The 17382-nt window shown below is 40.7% G+C and overlaps 1 long non-coding RNA gene across 4 annotated transcripts in view; it reads right to left on the bottom strand.

The window, feature by feature from the left end:
• The window catches only part of LOC142054967 (uncharacterized), a 219828-nt gene that overhangs the window by 171798 nt on the left and 30648 nt on the right, over positions 1-17382 (bottom strand). For 2 of the 4 annotated variants that reach the window (XR_012659749.1, XR_012659750.1), the window contains exons 3-4: positions 16578-16643; positions 10666-10815 (exon numbers count right to left, since the gene is read on the bottom strand). This is a non-coding gene — a long non-coding RNA (uncharacterized LOC142054967). The remainder of the gene's footprint in view (positions 1-10665; positions 10816-16577; positions 16644-17382) is intronic. The other 2 variants (XR_012659748.1, XR_012659747.1) reach the window with 1 other exon arrangement.

Genomic DNA, 17382 nt, shown 5'->3' with positions numbered 1-17382 from the left:
TCTGATGTTCCACATTCATGCCCTTCACCCACAAATAGACAGACATTATATGCAATTTGAAAGTATTTTGCAGCGCGGAAACAAACCCCTATTTTTCTGTCATGTAGTCCCCTGGATACTTTGATTAATTTCAATGAACTAAATTTGAAGAGCTCACAGGCCTCACATGGTCCAAGCAAGGGAAAAAGAGAAAAAAAAAAAAGTAATTTTCACAGTATCATTCTCTGCAAACTTCAACTATGACAACACAGTGATCAAACGATTTGCAGTTGTGAACACTAAGAAATGGGAGCCTTTGAAATATGTCAGCATGGCAGAAATGTATCTCTCCCCTACCCTCATCCTTCCCACCAGTTCAGCATATGTAAACTTTTAGGTACTGCATGTTCAAGTTGTTCCCACAATATGTAACAGAAAAATGTATGCTGTTGCAGAACAGAGGCATGTGTAATAAATATTTTGTGTGCTGAAGACCCTAGAAATAGATTGTAGGCTGCGTATGTGTTATGGACTTTTGTGTCAACATAGCTAGATCCATCAGGTGCATGAAAAGAAATGATCCTGGTGGACACAGCTGGGTTCAGAAACTGCCTTTACAGCCTTATTTATAGCAGTGAAACTGTCTGTGTTCTACTTCAGCTCTTGACAAAAGGATATGTAACAGAGCTTTGCTAATGGGGCTGCATCTACAGTAGGAGCACATCAGCTGTAGAACACATGACATTTGCAACTGATACAAATCACCTAGTACAAATCTGGCATGAGATCTAGGGACAGAGGTTGGATGTGGAGAGGTTACATCCAGCACTTTCTCAGACAGCGCTCTCTGGAGAATGAAAAGGGCTTGACTCCACCTTGCCCCAAATCTTGTGCTGTCATCCTCACCAAAGCAACCAAGATGAAAAACCTTCTCTCTTCAGTCTTGGATACTGGTATGTTTCACACTACTTTGTGAGCACCTTTGTTTAGTAACCAAGTGCCTTGAAATAACAAACCTGAATCCTCTTATACAATTTCAGCTTTATCACGCCTGCAGTCACTTTTAGAGGATTTGCAATAGGAACTGACTGTTGAATTCCTCTTTGTGCTTCTTTGGACCAGATCCTTGGTTACTACAAACTAACTTAACAGCCACAGATGTCACAAAATCTTCCCATATTTATACCAGCTGAAGATCAAGCCTTTGTTTGCCAATGAGGGTGTTGCTCTACAGTAATGCTGTTTCTGGTCCAAGAAATTCCTGACATTATTGCAACTTACAACACTACCAGGCACAAAAGGGAAAGAGTAACCACCAGGAACAAATCATCTTTTCTGATTCTCTAGAATATGTGCATATAGCTAATATATGGTCAATAGAAAAAACACAGGGATATGGCCATTAAAATATCCTATAATTATCTTAACCTGCTGTTTTGGGATAGACTTCATTGTTTGCTTCCCTCAGTTGCTCTCCTGCCTCCTTCCTCACACCCTGAGTGCTGTCAGTTTGCTGTCAGCTTTACAGTATCAAGGGTGTCATCTCTCCATTGGTACCCTGTTTAGTGTCATTTAAGCTCGCCAGTCTGCAAGGCCACCAAGGTCAAGGAACTATCAGGAGTAAGGTTTCTTAAGTGCAACGTGTGAGACACCATCTGACACTGTTTATAGATAGAGTTAGCTTCTTATTGACCACAGGATAGAAGTTAAAAGCATTGCTTTGGGAGTTCAAATGTGTTAACCTCTGAAGTGATGTTTGAATTAGGGTTATAAAGGGCCTAAAATTTTGATCAGAGGCTTGGAGAATAAAAAGGATTTGGAAAAATTTTAGAGCAGGATCAGAGTAGCTACACTGAGTGTGCCAACTGCTATATTATTGTTGATTTAATTGAGTCCATATATCAGGTCTGTGCATTATGTGATCCAGTTCCAAAGATGTTTTCCTGCTGCAGCTGACAAAATACAGACTATACACTTCAAATGCAGTTGTCAGTCTTTAAAACAGACAGTTACAAAACATGTTGGCTTCTCTAGCAATCAATAATGGGAAAGGCAGTGTACGTTGGAAAAACTCCCAAACAATTAAATACTTGCCAGTGTAAAGTAAAAAATTATGCAAGACCACGCCAAAAGCTTGTTCACTGTTTGGCAACCCACAGTATTACAAACACTGATGGTTTAATAATCAGGCAAAACTGACAGAGCTGGAACAGCAAAAACTTTTCCTGAGAAGTTTTCTGATTAATACACTGAAGAGGTAACAAATACACCTTCCCTTGAATCATATCCACATGACACCTGGAATTCCTGATGCACTTTTCCTGGAAGTTGACTCACAGAGGAGGTTAGGTACCTATCATGAATTGCATATACAAACTGTGAAGACACCACACCACCTTCAGCGAAAGATGCAATGCCTCTTACCCAGAAAGGAAGCACCTAACAGCTTAAATGTTTTGGAAAACTGGGCCTGCACTCTGCAGGCTGAGAATGAGCAATTAGTCCAGCCCTGAGATCAAGAAAAGGGAAGTGCCATGTCAGGGTGCAGCAAGGGCCGGTTACTTGCTAAGGCCCCAGGAGCTGAGCACAATGACACAGCCAGGGGACAGGCCAGCAAGGTGAGCAGGACAGCTCTAGGGTGACAGCCCAGCGGCACCCCGGAGCCTGGATGACCAGCCAAGTTCATGGAGAGCTGAGGCCAGGACATTAGGCTGCAGGTTGGGCCTGGCGCAGCAGGGCTCATGGCCAGGCAGGGCAGGGCTGTGACAGACCGGGAGAGCAGCATCCTACGGTGTCACTGGGGCAGCGAGTGATGGCCACAGCTGGGCTGAACTGGAGCCCTGAGCCATGAACAGGAATGCAAGTGGAAGCCCCAGGAGAGGCAGACAGGGCCAATAAGGCCTATTAATGACATTTTTTCCTTTAGAATGTTACTGTTTTTCAACATTAAATTATGTCTCTTCCCACGCCAGAAAAAAGTGTTAAATATGTTGACACTTTGAGCACTGTTATTAATTTTTCGACATTTGTGATCCACCTTATCAATACAGAAAAGAGTCAGAAAGAGCACCAAAACTGCAGAGAAAGAATAGTAGAAAGGTCTGTGCTAGATGCTATTCCAATGGCTACGCGTAAAACGTATGGAGTTCCTTGTACTACTGCACAGGCTTGCAATAAGCATGCTTCCCCCCTGCACCAAAATAATAATGCTTGGGCAACCAAGCTTTGATTTACAGGTGGAAGGAGGGACTCACTTAGGGGCTTAGCGACAACCTCCCCTTTGCTATTAATGCCAGCTAATGTGGCATGTTTACCTGTTACCATGTAACATGCAAGTACATGGCTGTTTCCCTCAGCCTCTCTGTTCAGACAAAGGCTGGCCACAGCCCTGCTCTGTTCCAGGAAGGACTGAGAGGGGTCTGCAGCCAAACTGGATAGAGGATGCCCCAGAGATGTCATAGTGTCAGTCAATGGTTATTGTTCATGTGGCCAGAAACAGAGACCCTAACTGGCATTACAGAATAGTCCTGAGTGGAAACAGGCCCCACAGGCCATTTTTTTTCTGGACTTGTGCTAACAGCTACAGCCTTGTTGCAAATCTCCTCAGTCTTTCCAAGTGTTGAAAATATGGTAGGATTTCGTATTATTTCTCTGAAACGTAACAGGAAATGTTATGCACTCAGCTATTCTTGCTGCTTGATACTGTGATGTACTCTGACCACAGTGATGTTATAGGATATAAGATTCATACTGACCTTTTCTATCTCCATCAATTATCTGTATTATCAATAATTATCTGTATTATTGTACATAATTGTACAATAATTATCTGTATTATCAATAATCTCTTCATACTTTATAATCTCTCCACCGCATAGCTGAGGAAATGACAAAGTATAGGTATCTATTAACCTTGCGTTAAAGGTCATTTAAAATGCTCCTGTTACACACACACACAAACCTGGACACATCTTCAAAGACATTTCTCTTTCAAAAGATAGTGCATGTGTCTCAGACGATGAACATGACTAGAAAGTAAATATTCTGGTGCCTAAATTAACACAAAACAGGTTGGTTTCTCTACCTCTCCTCCACTCCCCCACCTCCCTTCCTCACATTCTCTTTTTTCCCCTTTATCTCTTTCTATCTTCCTTTCTTTCTTTCTTAACTGTGGTACGTGAAACTAACATGGGAGTAACTGGATATAGAAATACATATCTATTAGCTTTTAAATTTCTGTTAAAACATGGTACTGTGATTTCTAGGCATATACAGAGAAAGATGAAACAAAGCAAAGTTACCTAGCAAGTGTCAGTCTTAATACTCCAAACCATCATTTCAGAGTGGTGCAGAATATAGTTCCCTTTCCTTAACCCTGCAATAAAATGTGTGTCAAATCTCTGTAGACCTGACCCCAAATAGTCCAAGTCCAAGGCTGTGCAACCCTTCCATCTGCTGCTTCGCTATCAGTAAAAGAACTGTCCCAGACAGGATGTGTAAACAAATTGTCAAAGTAATCTGTAGCACCAAAGTCTCAATGTAGATGGCAAACTCTAATTAATGAAAGAAAAAACTGATGTCAACCAAATCAAGAAGTCCTCAACCTGGAGATGACACCGTAGGTATATCACAAAAAAATTCCAGCCAACACTAAAGAAGGAAGGTAGTGACAGAGTGGTAAGTGGCATTTACTTTGACAATCTCACTAGAATGGGAACCCAGCATTATTTAGGCATCTTCCTTTTTTCACTCTTAATTTTTACTCTGAGGAAAAGGAAACAGTGTTAGAAAATTAATTCTGTTAGGACATCTTAGTTAGTAGCAAAAGATACAAAATTTTACTCAGTGTTTTATAAAGAAATGCACTGATTTACAATGAAGTCTAACTCAAACTGCCTGCTGGCAAACAGTTTGTCTGAAACCCTGAGAAACCAGACCAACACTATGTGTCCTGTAATAGAAAACTAAAAAATAGTTCTAGAGGCTAATTTTGACCCCAAAAGCTTTTTTGAGCTCTCTTGTAATGCTCATAAATTTTTTCTAAGGCAGGACCATTTTAGATGGAGGGACAACCTGATCTGCAATTTGCAGTAATTCAGAGGACTTGCAATATCTCACTGACATTAAAATTGATACTTTGGCTGAGTATTCCATCCTAGCAGGAATCAGCAGATATTTAGAAGAGAAACCTCAGATCCTGATCACTACTCATTTGCAGGAATTATGTAAAAAAAAACAGAAATAAATATTTGGTCTTGAAAATTCATAAAAATGCAAGCTTGACTTTCCGTATTTTAAGAGCGGACTAAAACATAAGTTGGTTGACTTAAGGTAATATTTTAACCAGAAACCACAAGAAAAGAAACATCCTAACTGACTGAAAATCCAGCTGTGGACTTAAAATAGAGTTTTTAAAAGTCGCATTTTTCATGTTACTAAGTTCAGCACTGTCTACTCTTTGAAGAAACGGATTGGCCCGACAGAGCTAGCTGGAGCACTCAGCATTCACACGGGAACTCGATTCTGCTGTCAACCAGCCCAAAAGCACGGCTGTGAGACTTACCATATCTTGGCTGCTAGCTATTAAACATATCTGCTAGGGCCACCTTCATGCTTGAAGAAGAGATTTAGAGATGGAACTTTTAAAGCTTTTTGTGGATGCTTTGTTCTGTTTAAAAACATCTTTGTCTCTACCAGAGAGATTTTCAAAGCTGAGGAAAGAATCTGTGGGCTGGATCTGTTCCATTTTAATAGTAATTAAACTTTCTATTCCTAAAGGCCCAGTCTAACTCTTAATGAAATAAACAGCATAGCTCCCATTGCTTTCTAGAGAGGCAGGATCCAGTTCCATGTACTTAGGAACCTTCACATGAATGATCCTAACTGTGATCAAGACAGCAGCAGATAGAAATCAAAGTAGAGCAAAGTGTTTGCAGTTACTATCTCTAGTGCAATGACCAATCTGTGCCACATTTTCCACTATCAGACCCTTAATGGAAACTCCAAAAACCATACCCACTGTCTGTTACGTTAGCATTCTGTACTTAAACCAACCACTTCATTCAGTGATTTCCATGTAACGCCCACCTCGTAACCATATACATCAAAATCCTACAGTGCCAAGTGTTTCAGGGATCCTGAAATGAGTCCCTGCAGCACTAACTTTTCCATCTTCCAGGCCTTTACCCTACCCACTGAACTCTCCCCCTATTTCTTTGCTACCTCATGACTCACCACCGAACCATGCTGCCTGTGCAATGCAACCAAGAGATTTCTAGCCGCTGAACCCCAAAACCCTCCTCACTCAAAAGCAGTACAGTAGCAGCATTCTAAAAGTCAGCTGAACTTGCAGGGCTTCTGACATCCCGTAGAACCGATACTGGTTGGAAAAAATGCTGATTTGGTGAAATCAAGACATTCCACAGAATAATTTTTACTTTTTTTTTTTTCCAATGAAGGAAAAATATCAAGAAACATTTCAACCTGAAACCTCTTTAGTTTCCTGACAGTTCATCTATCCAGCACATTGACAGCTCATCAGGTGGAGAGGCATCCAGCATCTGCAGTTTATTACCCAGACGGAACCAGGGGACCTCAGGCTTCCAACTGATCACTGGAAAGCTCTGTAGTAGGACATAGTATTTAATCTCAATTTATAACCTCCAGGGACAAGGTTCTTCAGAGAGTCAAAAATCAATGCAGCTGAATAGAAATTAGCAAATGCCAGGGCATTTGCAGGAGCTGAGGCTTTGGCCCTTGTTTTGTAATATTTGATCGAAACAGACTTCCACATCCCGAATGCTATACTGCCGAAGTTGAACATCAACTGCATGAGCAGCTGTGTGGCAGGATGTGGAAAACTACTTTGTGTTAATGATTCTATGCTCTGATCAATATTCTACAGTCTCCCCATGAACAAGTTAGTGTTTCGCAGAAGATAACACAGTGGAAGCAACAAGTGTCAAATCACCAGGCCACTGCAGATTTCATACTGCTACAATCCTGTACTGCAAGCATTTGAAAGGCTGCCTTTCAAAATGATAGTAATTGCATAAAACATGTAGAATCATAGAATGGTTCGGGTTGGAAGGGACCTTAAAGACCATCTAGTTGCAACCTCCCTGCCATAGGCAGGGACACTTTCCACTAGACCAGGTTGCTCAAAACCCTATCCACCTGGCCCTGAACACTTCCAGGGCTGGGGCATCCACAACTTCTCTGGGCAACCTGTTTCAGTGCCTCACCATCTGCATAGTGAAGAATTTCTTCCTTAGATCTAATCTAAATCTACCCTCTTTCAGTTTAAAGCCATTACCCTTTGTCCTATCACGACATGCCTTTGTAAAAAGTCCCTCTCCAGCTTTGTTGTAGGCCCCTTTCAGGTACTGGAAGGCTGCTATAAGGTCTCCCGGAGCCTTCTCCAGGATGAACAACCCCAATTCTCTCAGCCTATCTTCATAGGAGAGGTGCTCCTGACTTCCAATCATCCTCATGGCCCTCCTCTGGACTCGCTCCAACAAGTCCATGTCCTTCTTATGTCAGGGGCCCCAGAGATGGACGCAGCACTCCAGGTGGGGTCTCACCAGAGCGGAGATGGGGGGGACAGTCACCTCCCTCAACCTGCTGGCCATGCTTCTTTTGATGCAGCCCAGGATATGGGTAGTCTTCTGGGCTGTGAGCACACATTGCCGGGTCATGCTGAGCTTCTCATCAACCAACACTCCCAAGTCCTTCTCCTCAGGGCTGCTTTCAATCCATTCTGTGCCCAGCCTGCATTTGTGCTGGGGATTGCCAGGACCCATATGCAGGACCTCACTGTTCTATGAAATGTAGCATTTAATCATGTGGGTTCTTGCTGTTTAGAGGATAAGAGAGGCAAAGAACTCCAGTGAATACACTTCAGTAGGAAGTCGATCAGCTTATGGCTGTTTATATCACATAAGGACTTGATCATACGTCTGACTCTCATCTGATATTTTTTAAAGAGTTAATGGTGCATAAATCACATTATTAACGCCATTGCAGGGTGTTTTATAACTGTAGGCTCTCTTTATAAACCTTAAGCTTACTATGTGACCTAAACCTGGCTCTGTTTTATGATTTTTTTTTATTCAGTTGCCAAGAAAATCAACTGGCAATGCTTCCCTAATTGTCTGCATATACAACTAGAAGGTTTTCAAGGATTCCTCTTGTTCAAATCTTTCCACCTACCTTCATCAAAATTCTGTGAAGCTCTGCTGATTAACCAGAAGGACGTCTACCATGAACAGCCTGTCCCATCTGTGATTACAAACCTGTGTTGCTCTCTGCAATGGGACTTCACTGAGTCACCCATTCACAGGACAAAAGTGCCAAACCTGAGCCCACAGAGACCACAGTTCTCTACAGACACCCTCCACTTGCCCACCAATCACACATGCTTTTTCCCATTCATTATTTTTTCCAAATCCCAGAAGCCTGTTCTGGGTGTCTGATCAGTTAGTCTTTACCTTCTTACTTTAAGAGACCTGGAAGACAATGAGGAATGTTGAACAAGAGACACAGTTCACTAACATGAGTGTGGAAAAGATTTTCAGCACTGTCAAAACCACCTGTTAAAATCAATATATTTAACAAAAACTTATCTCTCTTGATGGCATGAAAAGCTAAGTACTTTATCCCAAAGGTTTTCTCTGCTTTTGTTTTTTTTTTCCCCCCCAGATCAATTTCCAATTCTGGTATTTAAAGACAGCTTCAAACTGTTTCTGTTTGTAAAGTGCCACGTAATTTATTAGCCTGAAGGCAGGAAGTATTGTGCTCTAGAAACTGCTTCTGCTTGTGTACTGTCGGAAATCAGAAAGCGTTAAATATCTGGGCAGTAGGGATTGTCCAGCATAGGCCCAACAAGTCAGCAAAGCTCAGTCTTTTCTTTTTCACACAGGCCCTACAGGAAGAGACTGATAATTAGAAGAATAACAATGAAGTTACTCTCACAGCCTAGGAATAAAGAAGCCTATGAAGGCAATCATGAATTAAAAGTTCAGAGCCCAAGTTCTTCATTCTGAAACTAGAAGGCAGTTGGGGGAGAAGGGACATCTGTTCCCAGAACAAAAGGCCAAGAGAGACAGGATGGGGGAAACTCAGTTTGTTGCAGCGCCTCCCCCAAGCTGCTAGACGAGTTTGTTTTAGCCTGATATGATTTTTAGCTCTCTTTGGAAGACGAATACATTTGACATTGTGCTTGTTCTACTTACTGTCACTACTAAACCCTTTTGATTCCTCTGCAGGGAAAGCTTAGTCATTGGATCTCTCGACTCCTTTTCCCATCTTCTCCCATCTCCTCCCCTCCCCTCTGACCCTCAAAGCTAAGACATGAAGTTATATTTCTCTATTTCTTCCATCAGCAATTGTGGTATGAGAGTTCCACTAAGACATGGTCATGTTCCAAAAATAACATGCGAATAAGGACTTCTGTGTTTTTAAGACCTGACCCAAAATATTTATTTATCCAGAAGTTGAAATTCTCATGAGCAAAGGGTGAAATTCTGAGGAAAGGAGATCTGCAGCAGGCCTGGACATAACACTGACTATCATGGCAACAAGTGCTATAATACCGGCAATGAAGGATAAGCCATAAAGCAAGCATCAGCAGAAATCCGTATATTAACATTATTTCATAATTCACATCAGTCACTTTTATATTAGAAAGAAGTGAGAAAGAAGCATAGGTACACTTTAATAATAATAGGGATTCCTATAAATCCTAGCATGATTTACTACTGACAGCGCAGTAATGGATTGCTTATGGCAAAGAGGAGATTCACAGTTTCCCAGGAGGCTTATTCCCCTACTGCAGGATACAAATAATTCCCATTTACTTCAGTGCTTTTCCTGCCATGAAGGACTAGGAATTTATTGGCTTCGGTGGGAGTTATGAATAACGTGCATGAGGAAAATGAAACCCTAAAGAAACAAATTAAGAATGACTCTGTCTACGTCTTAAATCTATTTCAAATATTGCTCTCTCTCTGTCAGCTGGAAAAAAACCACACTCAGTTCATAGTTACCCATTGATAGAAACTAAAAAAATCTAGCAACATCTACAAATAAATGTATCTGGTCAGTGTAGAGCAGAAGTACCAACAAAAGCCCTAAGAAGATGAAAGATTTCTCATGGAAGAAGTTCTCTGTAAAGTATTTGTCTTCTGGGCAGATTTCTCCAGCTAACAGCCAAGACACCTTCACCCACACAGGTGGGTGAATCCTGTGGGATGCACACAAGATTCCCTCACTAACATGGTGTAGTGATTTCACTGTGATTGTGCACTTTGTTTCATTTACCAGTGAAGAGCAATTACATTAAAAAGTCAATCCAAACAATAGGTTCTATTTTCTGACAAAGTCATGTGCTTAAACTCCCATCCTGCCCACCTGTACCACCTGGCTGACAGTATGTCTGGTGCAGAAGAAGAGGAGGAAGAAATGTTCTTTAGGAATCATATTTGGAGAAAATTTACTGCTTTAAGGGAGACATAAGGGCTAATATTTAATGTGGTAGACCAGCAGATGGACAATCACACAGCTGTTGAACTACCTAGTCAGGCGTATTGCATTTCCACAACCGGAAAACATTTTCAAAAAAACCAGTGAAATGTGCACGTTTGGCAGCAGTTTGGCATAAGCAGAGGACTGTTGTGGATTTCTTACCGTCTCCTCACAGACATCTAGCTGGGGCAACTCCTAATGACAGGAAACACAGCCAGAGGATCTGCTCCAGTGCAGCAACTTGTACGGATGAAGATCCTACCGATCCTACCGCAACATCCACTTGGAATGGCAGCCCTGAAGGAATCACTCCTGGAAAGAGGAAGTAATAAATTACTCTCAGACATCCTAAGAAGTCTCCCACTGATGTCAGTGAGACTATGGGCATAGGTGAAGGAACAAACCTGGAAAGGCAGAGCTTTTCAATAAAAGGAAATACATACAGTATTCTTTGTGTCTAAATCAGTAGTCTTGTATATGATGTAGCATTTGGTTTCAGCTGAGCTTTTCCAGGCTAATGGAGACTCACAAAACTTAGTAAACTATGGAAATAGGCCCTTGTAAATGTCACCCCTAAGTAGCAGATAGGGTTTATGCAACATGTTTTGTCATTTTCAACTTCCCATTTAAAAATAAAAATTCTTTTGCTTTGACAAACTCTACCGCCCTTGTGACATCCCCAAAAGATATCACTGTCATGTGTCTTAGATTGTACTAGAAATGTCAGATAGCTCTCAGTAAACTGAGGTGAGGACTGTATTATGGTAAAGTTGTTCAGTATTACCACAGAAAATCTACATCCAGCTGGAAAGGAAATAGCATCTCCAGAGTATTCAGTACCATATATGCTGGCAGGACAGTCTGGGGACATAGGAATTACTCAATATACTTATTTTCCTTTTAAGCAGAAACTAGGCCCTGAAAAAGCTAACAGTTAGCGTGTACACAAGATTATAAGGAATGCATTTGCTAGAATTGGTTTGCCTTTGCTGTTGAAGAAAGTGTGGACAGCTTGTATGACTAAGTAATGTAAGTTCTGCTGGGAGGGGATGAATTAAAGGTGCAGTTTTGTAAAGGATTTAGAAGGAAGCAGGGCAAAAAGGGACCCTCCATTCTCTATTTACTATTTTTTTAAACACCTGCCATTCAGTCAGTTCCTAAAGCTCAAACAGAAAACATCCTTCCAGAGTATTTTCATGGGCCCTGAGGCCAGGCAGTTGCTAATCTGGATGAGTCAAGAGCATCCACTACAGAGGAAACAACAGCAGGAAGCATGGAAATCCTTTCAGACTTCTTTCTCCTGGCTTTACTGACTTAGCAGGGAAACCCCACCTACACATGTAATAGGGTCAGAGCCAAACCTGAGGCTATAGGGTATGCAGATTCTTGTTCATTCCATTACAGTAAGGATGTACATTTCTAGTTAAACTCACAAACAATGCTGAATGGCTACTCAGAAGATTAACAGGACCTCCCACTTCATGGAAACAGTGTTTACATAACATATAGTGACAGTAAGTCATAACAAATCCTAAGAAAAAACTCCAGTGAGAGATAAAATAACATGACCTTCTGATTTTTCTTCTTTTCTCAGTCTTATTCCCCTATCCTGTAAGGATTTCTGCATATGCTTAACTTTCAGCACATCAGCAGTCCCACAGGTTTCAATTAGTCTAATTAGGTGCAAAATAAACGCATGCGTAAGAGAATGTCCTTTTTTCGCTTTGCTTATGCAGTGTCTAATGTGGTAGGATCCCCCTCCATAGCTTGAGCTCCCTACCACTGTGATATAAATAACACAATACGATCCACTTCGCAAGGTTAACCAATTAGCATTCTAAACACAGGACTGTTATAAAGTAGCACCACTATTGATCTCCATTACTGTGCTGAGCTAGGCCAGCTTAGGATCAAACCCTGCCTAGGGGTGGTGAGTAGTTTGCAACATGCAAAGAAAGTAAACAAACATACTTCTGTGGAGAAAAATGTGCAACTGGACAACTGGTTTCTGAAACTCATCTGTCAGTTGAAATTAATTACTGAAGAACGTCCTGCATGAGAAATTCTTGCTCTATCATTTGCTATATTATAATACAACATAGTTTTTGCAAGACAAACAGACTTTATTACTTTTCCCCTGGGAACTCCTCCACTCTCTTTTTGCACATGTTCATGTAAGCAGATCCATAATTACACAACTGGAACTCAGATTTGCTGAAAATGAACCTTTTGAGTGTGTATTTCCTCACAGGCCACTCCTGTGAAAAAATTCCTATTCCCTACTAAGACAACAGAGTCAAGGCAAGAAAAAAAATATTAAAATTTGTTTCTTTTCACATCTAGCATTTACTGTGCTCCCCTTGCATCAGGTCAGACCTGGAAGCCAGTATGCATGTGAAAAAAGACGATCTGCTCCTGTAGCTTTCCATCAGAAGTGTGTCTGCATTACATTAAAATCCTTGACTCTTAAGGGAAGGGATTGCCTGTAGCAGATGTGCAAGGCTTGGTGCAAAAGGTCTGCATGCCTGCCAGGGGCTGCAGGAATGCAAATCCTCACATCAGTGCTAGAAGGAGGCGATGCAGGTCCTGAGAGCACTGACTGCAGCATTTTGCCAGCCCTCGCAATGTGCTCAGGGCGTCTGACACAGGTTGGAGAGTCCTCCTGCAGAATCTCCCCACGCGGTCATCTGTCAGGAGAGGGTTCCGGCTGCCCTTTTAATATTATTACTGATTTAATGATCCAACAAAGAAACAAAATTCTAAACAAGGAGTCTCACTTGTGAATTCAGTACACTTCAGCACTTGCCCAGCTCCCATTCATACGGCAGCTAAAAGATCTAGTGGAAAAGAACAGACCTTAATGACCATGCGTCCTTGTGCTCTGGGGTGTGGGCTACAGCAACTAATAATAGATGGTTTACATGTTTTTCTTGTGTTTCTGTTGGGGCTGCTGTGTCATTAATTCAGCTTGTGCCTGGCTACTTATGTTAAACATTCCTTTTGTGGCTTTCTCTAAATCTTAAATTTTGCATGTGACCACATGTAAATGTAAATGTGTAGTTTTATGGTCCTGTAATCTCAGTGCTTTTAAATCCCAGTTGCCTGAAGGCATACAGGGAGCTGAAGCAGAAAAACGTAGTCAGTTTGTGATCATTTAGAGCTAGTTTATTTGCTCTTTCCGAGTGGATTCCGTTCCTGTAGAGGTTTTTGCTTTTAGTGTAATAGAGTAAAGATAAGATCTAGGAACCTAATTAACCCTGCAGGGCCTGTGAACAAGGCTCATTAGAAAACAGTCAAACACATTTATATTTAAATACCGTATTTACAAGAATTCATATCATATTTCTGAACAGCAGATATACATGCCACACACTCTAACCATTTCCTTAAATAAAGCTGAAAAATGCACGAAGTCTGAGCTCAAAATCATCTGGATTATACCTGTAAATAACCTATAGTTTGAAAGACTACCCAGTAATAAATGAAAGTCCTGTCTGCAGGACACTGTAAGCTATAGTGTCCTTTCACCTGCATCCAAAAAAAGTGTATGCGTTCCACAAAACCAGCGTTATTGCAGCCCACATCCTGACCAGTAAACACCACTCTGAGGCAATTTCTCTGGGGACTTTCCCACCTGTACACAGCAGTGATGATAAGATACATGTGATTGCAGACATCTCTGAGGACTTCTGGGAAGACTTTATAAGGAGTCAGAAAAAGGTTTCTAAAACCTCATTCTGAGGTTACTTCATATCTCCTAAATATTCTGTAGTATAGTAGACAGTAGCAAAGCATGGGTTCTAGTACTCAGTGCCTATGAATATACATATATGTACTTGTCATACAGGTTCCGGTTATTTGAGAACAAAAGTATCCTCAGCAATTCTGAATCCTTCATGTTTCCTAACCCTTCATTCCTTCCACCCCCACCCCTCATCACAGAGAGACCAGAAAAGCCAAGCAAAGAGAGATCTTTGGAAATATCTGACCTGATTTTCTACTCTGAAGAAAGGTATGGGGAAAGAACTGTTTATTCCTGGGCACAGTTGGTAGTTCAAATCTACTCCCTCAAAATGCCAGCACTTGACAGATCCCGTTGACTGAGGACTTCAGGAGCCAACAGCCTTATGCTGGTGATCAGCCCTTGCCTCATATGTTGGTGCGTTACTGGGTGCAGCTCTCGGTATGTACCATGTGTGTGGTGGCTTAAAAGCCAGGATTAGTCTTGCTTCTCATGACATCTTGAAGGGCAGCCTGGATTCAGAATTAGGTCTGGTCTGTACTTAACTTTGTTGTAAGTGACTATTTGACCAGTGAGTAGGATAAATGATGCCACTGGGACTGAAATGTATCTTAAACTAATCATTTGCTTAATGGTTTTCCTGGAGAAGGATGGGTTTAAATACAAATTTAAGGGCATTTTCTGCTGCAGAGCTTGTGGGAGTGAAGATCACATCACATAGAGATTCTAAGCAAGACAGACCGACATAGTGTCACAGATATTTTAAAATCAAAAACATAAATTTAATTTATTTTAAACTCTATATCAAGACACAATTGGTAAAAGCAACCAAATCCTTACATTATAAGTTCTTCAGGAAAGGAATGAGTTTTGTTTGGAATTTAGATGGCACTTAATGCAACAAGAACCAGTCTAGGACTGGGGCAGATGCACTGTAATGCTATACAAATGAATATAATTGTGGTTTTTTTAAAAACCCTTAGCTTAAAATTCTGCTTCAAAGGCCTGAAATTACTATTTTATTGGCCATCTTAAAAGTGTGCTGTTTAAAAAAACCCAAAACCTCAACTGCTTCTATATGTAGATCCATGATTTATATTGTGAATCACTTTGGCAAGAGCAGGAATATCCCAAATCAAATTACTCTTCAACCTGCACCAATAAATCATGTGTTGACATAAATTCTTTTTTTCAGTGTTTCATGTTCAAGAAGTCATGTGGTTTTTTAATCATCAGTCTTATTTCCTCTTTGTCCTATTCAACAAAGCAGCAATAACTGCAAAAACATCTTAGGCAACATACAGCAACTCAAATGCAGCACTGAGAAATATATCTGTGAAATCAAGTTTAATGAGATATCAAAATATTACACCTGCAAGTCTTGGCTGCTGGACAGTAGTTTGGAAATCAAAGCCAGTTTCCCTAGACCAGATTAGTCAACATCAGGTTCATTGGTCTAACGTTTCACAAAATATTTTCCCACATTTGTCCAACTGCAGTTTGAAGGGTGTAGCTGACAACATAAATGTGCCCTTAGGTGAAAATCCCTAAACATTTCCCTCAGCAATCTTTGCATCTGGACATTACCAATGCAGATGTCTGTAATCAAGAGATCTTTATAGACCTGCTAATTATTCCCTAGGCTTTTCCACTGGCAATAAAAATCCCATTTGTCGCAGCTTGTTTGCAGAACTGCTTCCATTTCCACAGTGGTGGCATTAATTAGCAAAAACCTGTGAAAATTGTTGGAGTTTATAGATTCAAAAAAACCCAATAAGCATTGCTCCTAAATATTCCTATCAATTCAGCCATGGTAACAACTCCTGAAAGTCCAACTTTCTCAGTTGGAACAATTTTTCATGCTTGTACCAATAAGTGGGAAATAATGGGGACATTAGGAAAGTTGCTTCTGTGACCTCTTCATGCAGATGGATGGTGAATTTCTCAGATAATAAATCAAAGTTTTCTTATGATACAGTGGCATCTCTTGCTGAGGCCTGTAGAGGTGCTGGCTGCCCTGTATTCAAAGGCAGCAGGCCTCTACCCTACAGGATGCTTTCTCTACAAATCCTTCAGCCACAATCAAGAGATATTAGGGCCTCTATAAACTGCCCAGGGATTTTGGGGAACAGCCAGCACCCTGCTGGGAAATGGACACTTTTCAACTTCATTGACATCTGTCACGCATGCAAAGAATAGAAAGTGATCAGGAAAAAAGCCACATTATGACTTTCCCATCAGCAGAGCCTGTTAAGTCTTTGTTCTTAAAAGATATTTAAAATGTTCATCAAAGCTACATCACTTAATAGTATCTTTACTAAGAGAATCTTACCTTTGGGTTTTAATGACCATAGAATATTTCTCTGTTTCTTGATACATTTGCATTCAGCTAACTTCCCTGTAGGAATTTCAAACAATAAAAAATAGCTGTGATGCTAGTTTTTCCATGAAGCTTTTATTAACTTTCTTCCGAATAAGTCCCTGCAAGGAAAATTACACTGATTTTTATTATCAGAAATATATTTATTAAGTGACAATCTAACTCCCAGAATAGCAATACATTCTTGCATTCTTTTTTTTTTTTTTGCTAAAGTTTTTTCCCAAATGACCCTAAAATAAGCATGGGAAAGCAGTATTGTAAATACAGTCGTAAGCTTCAACCAAATATACTTTTTTTCCCTTCAATGTATTGCCTATATTAAAACACTGTTTGGGGGATAGGGCTGTCAATTATTGTGCCTATATAACATAAGGTTAAAACTTAAGGTGATGCTCTCTTGCTATTTATAATCACTTTCAAGTGTCTTAAATGCAGATGACAAAACCTCAGTAGGAATTTCCCCTGCTCTGAGTGTGAGGTATATATCTCACGGTTCCTTCTTTATGCAAGTATTTCCCTCAAAAAGCAAGAGAATCCCGTAGGTAAAGGCAACTGGTAGGGAAACAAGACTTTTCAGCTGTAGCTCTGACATGCTCTGGGACCATGGGCGTACTTCTGGAACTCAGTTTCCTCAAAAGCTGATGATGCATAATGTGTTTTTACATGGCATTGTGATACCTATTGATAAAAAGAATTTCTAATTCCTTTTGCACTTACCACCACAGAAGCCAATATAGTCTATTCATTCTGGGTTTTC

This window comes from Phalacrocorax aristotelis, chromosome 3 (genome assembly GCF_949628215.1).
Source record: "Phalacrocorax aristotelis chromosome 3, bGulAri2.1, whole genome shotgun sequence".
Taxonomy (NCBI): Eukaryota; Metazoa; Chordata; class Aves; order Suliformes; family Phalacrocoracidae; genus Phalacrocorax; species Phalacrocorax aristotelis.
Note: the sequence above shows the minus strand (reverse complement) of the source record. Positions and strands in the feature narration are given on the sequence as shown.